Source organism: Ciona intestinalis, chromosome 5 (assembly GCF_000224145.3).
Source record: "Ciona intestinalis chromosome 5, KH, whole genome shotgun sequence".
NCBI lineage: Eukaryota > Metazoa > Chordata > Ascidiacea > Phlebobranchia > Cionidae > Ciona > Ciona intestinalis.
The window spans coordinates 4,407,409-4,411,830 of NC_020170.2; the positions used below are offsets into that span (position 1 = coordinate 4,407,409).

The 4,422-nt window shown below is 33.0% G+C and overlaps 1 protein-coding gene across 2 annotated transcripts in view; it reads left to right on the top strand.

Moving 5' to 3' along the window:
* The first annotated feature begins 2,500 nt into the window (after nucleotides 1-2,500).
* LOC100175258 (enolase 4-like) overlaps nucleotides 2,501-4,422 on the top strand; it is a 5,183-nt gene continuing 3,261 nt past the window's right edge. The window contains exons 1-5 of one of the 2 annotated variants that reach the window (XR_003395912.1): nucleotides 2,501-2,700; nucleotides 3,105-3,233; nucleotides 3,370-3,442; nucleotides 3,677-3,797; nucleotides 3,952-4,144. The gene's annotated coding sequence lies outside the window, so the exon portion shown is untranslated. Of the gene's footprint in view, nucleotides 2,701-3,104; nucleotides 3,234-3,369; nucleotides 3,443-3,676; nucleotides 3,798-3,951; nucleotides 4,145-4,422 lie in introns of those variants that run through there. The other variant, XM_002121077.4, reaches the window with a different exon arrangement.

Here is a 4,422-nt window from a genome sequence, read left to right on the forward strand (position 1 = left end):
GCAGCGACGAGCCTTGAACCCATTACCTAATGGTTACAGGAAGGCGCGCTAACCACTACGCCACGGCGCCGGACAGTATGTAACTTATTTAATCTGTATTTATGAATGACAATTTAGAAAACTCCGGAAGGATCACTGGGTTGGAGCAATAATTCTATCATAATATCTTTTTTTGTTACTATTTTAATTGCATTTATATTATACCTCATAATTAGCTTGGTAGAATTTATGATAATTTAAGTTTTGATTCATTTGTTGAGTGGACAAAGCCTTGTATTCTGCCTCGTACTGATTTTCATCAATTGAGTGTTTACTACCTGGAGCACAATTACAAATATTATTATGAAAAAACACCTTTTAGACTTAATTATGAAAAAGACGAAAATTTAAAAACAAAAAAAAACTTTTTTTTTAATTATTGACAAAATTCACTCTTTAGGCATTGGAATCAATAAACATAAATATATTTCGCCCTCTATTACATTAATGTTTGTTTCTGCTACCTGGCTGATAATACAGAAAAGTTTTGAAATCACTCCAGGCAACCATGTTGTTGTTGTTGTTTCTCGTTGCTTCCCATTTTTTCCAGGAGTCTAAATCGAACTCAGGTCCTTTCAGCGCACTAAAAACAAATAATACATCAATGGCAGATATTATATACCAATTGGAAAATGGCCATGAATTTTGAATGACCAATTTCATAATGAAGTCTTGGCAGAGGAGACATCGAAAAAACACTACGTTATTTTTATATCAAATGAGCTGTTGAAACATTAAGCTATTTACGATTTTTGATTGCCAATTTTTTTGCAAACCAACTATAAAGATAAAACATACCGAGCAAGGTAAAGAGCATCTTTTCTTGATATAGTGTGCGTGCCAAGATGATCTAACGACATGAAGTCCCAGAAAGCATCATCCTCTTCCGTCTTCCATGCATGGATCAAGGAAAGAACATCTGGAAGTTGTTCCAGAGGACACTTTGATGATTTGCACACATCTTTCATGGCTGCCTCGACCTTAAAAGGTACAAATTATAAAAAAAATATTTGTTTAACTATATTATACATATGTTTCGTTTTATTTTACTAATATGAATGAATAAATATAACTTGTTTATTCTAGTATGGCCTGGCAATAATGGTTGTCATAATACAGCTTTAAAGAGACTTTCTTTGTTGCAAAGTGTGTCAATGACAATAATAAGATATATATACAATAAAGATTCGTTTCAACTGCTTTTAGGAAAAGTTTGGTATTTTAAAAATATTTAAGTGATATTTTTCTATTGAATGTAAAGTTATGCTAAAAGAGAAAATTTATTTATGAGTTCAAGAGCAGGTATCTTAGTAAATATGTACTTTCATAAATCATACGCGGTTTTCAGCGTTCTTTAGTTTTAGCAACGGCAAATATTTATTGACTGAACAAACAAATGACGTCAAAGACAATTGAACACACAATGGAACCAAGAAATTTATTCAGCATTGTATGAATAAACTGGTGGTATGTATTGCTTTATATTAGCTATACACAACTTCTACCAATAATTTACCAAGTTTATTACTACAATCTATATTACTGTGGGATTAGACACCTTTAGCACATAGTATCCAAATATCCTGATAATATTTTAAACAATTAACAACGGTCTATGGATATTGTGAAGACAGTTTTATAATTTTTTGAATATTCTTTGTTTACTACCAAATGAAAAAAAATGGGATAAAAAGCATCTTCCCCCACCTTACTATACGTTTAACTGATGTCAACTTTCACATTAGAAATACTGCACTTTTATGCAGGAAATAGTAAAATACAGCTACCTTATAACTAGAACAACCATCGGTTAAAAATTGCAGAGTTAACTTACCATTTCCATATCGACTTGCTTGTAGAAGAAACCCACATACCGTGTTTCGACTTCAGATGGGGTTAATGGGTTTGAACATACAGGGTTCAACCTTGCATGATGAGTAAAAAAATCCGAACTAAGCATAATTCATAATATCCGCAAAAGCTATCCTAAAATTTCTTCTAACCAACGCCTGTAGAATACCTGTTCAGATGGTATGTAAGTTGGGCACTTGCTGAGACACAATTACTACTCGACACGCACATTAGTTTCACACAAAAGCCAACTCATCCACAGCGCGCAAAGCAAACATCAACGAGACAAAATACAGTTACGTTGCTACAGAAGCTTTAAATAGACAATCAATTACTCTGTACTGCCAACTCGCGGTCAGTGTAAAAAACTTGTGTCATTTTTTTGGTACCAATAAATAAAACAGCAAATATAATAATGTTTTACCATATTGCTCTAAAACAGTTTAGAGTACTATGGTTTTACATTTGATATGTAAATGCTGTTGCATTTCGAATTAAAATCGTAAATGTTTGTTTGTGTTGCTTTCAAATATTATTCTTCCGGCAGAGGGCGCAATGTAACGACTGAAGTTGCTATGGACCTAACGCTTGTTAAATATTGTTATAAAAATGCATTTTAGATATATTTAAACGCAGTTTTAAACCTTTCTTTTTTGTTAGACTACATCACATAAATAAATGTCAGAATCTTACCAAGAACTGCGACAAAATGCCGCAAACTACTATGCAGAGAATGCAGTTGCTCCAAAATTGGAAGAAATTCTTAACAAAATGTTCTATGAGCAACCAAACGATGTTTATGGTCGCTTGGTAAGTAAAATAAAAGGCAAATTTATTCACTTAATGTTATTTGTTTACTCAAAAAGCCTTTAGATTATTAGGGTAAATGTTCATGCTGATGCATTGGATTTTTTGTTCACATTTTATTTTAAACCTTTTTCTCAAATAAGTAATCGATATTTTTGCTTTTACAATTTTACAATACCTTATAAATGAATAAATGTAATTCATTTAAACTGATGCTTGGACCAACAACGGTCTGAAAAAGCAGATGTTCTGTTTCATGCATCTCATGCCTGCTTTTGAGTTACCACATCTGTAACCTTATAGATGAAAACGTTATGGAATTGTCATTTTGCCACTCTTAAAAAAATTGGTTACCACTCTTGTGTTGTTTGTTGTCTTAGAATATTATTTGTCATTGTTTCCTATAGTCCGAATACTTTGAAGAGTTCGCTTTGACGCCAAACATTGTCAAAATCTCAGCTAATAAAGTGATGGATGGAGTTGGTGCAGGTGGTTTGCAATGCAGTGTGTTTGCAGAAGTCAAAAATCAGCCAAAGGTAATTCATCATTTTCTGTAGGTTTACTATTTTATGCAGCATTGAAAGGTTGCAAAAAGAGTGTTTAAAATAAGCCAACCAAAGACATTGTGTTGAAAAAACAATTTAAAAAATATTTTTAATTGAATATTTTCAGGTGCTATCATCATTATCAATGTCATTGGAAAAAGAAATTTCAATGTTGCCACTGCAGCAGCAGCACACTACAGGTACATACCCATGCAATACTTTGTTTAAAAATGTATCTACACATTGAGTGAATAAACTGAACTCAAGTGTTTTTCTTTTTTGGTACAAATGAATGACAATTTATACAACCCATATTGGACCACTAGGTTGAATTACTTTTGGGTGTCTTCTCGAAAGACCTAACTCTCATTACGACGAAAAGAGTTGCTTATTTACAAAATGCATCACTGTTTGATCATACTTTTATATTTCAGATTCACAAATAAGCAAAGATGAGGTATTAGAAAGAGGTTGTATGCATATCTCCGAATCAATTTCTTCCAAACTTAACAATGTTTCATTGCTACAACAAACTGAAGTGGATTTGATGTTAAGGTAACCAAAACAATTCTAATTCATAGAAAAATAAATATCATTTATATAAAATGTGTTACACCTTACAGACAATACAATGTAAATTAAAGTAAACAACATTTAATTAAACAATAGCAAAGTTCTAACTAGAATAAATTATTCCCAATACCTACAGAGATTGGATTGATGATGCTGAATATGATAAATTCATTGGTGCCAATCAACCTACAGAAGAAGATGACGGACACTCCAGGACTCCTACCCCATCAAGTGGGAGAAAAAAGAAGACTTCATCTGGTAAAGCAAAGGTAGGGAAGGTACCAGAGAAACCAGTTCCACCTAAAGAACCTATGGAGGATAGATTGAAGGTGATTTGTACAAATAAATTGGCCTTTTTTAATTTAAAGGTTATCAATAAAAAACAGACAAAAATCCAACCATTTCTATAACAAATTTTGTTTCGACTCGATTTTTGTCTGTTCTGTATTCATAGCACCAGGTCCTTTCTGTATGTCTTTACACAGAAATCGTCTAACTCTATGAGCATCGTGGCGTAGTGGTTAGCGCGCCTGCCTGTAACCATTAGGTAATGGGTTNCAAGGCTCGTCGCTGCTACCATTGTGGGCGTATGTGTCCTTGGGCAAGA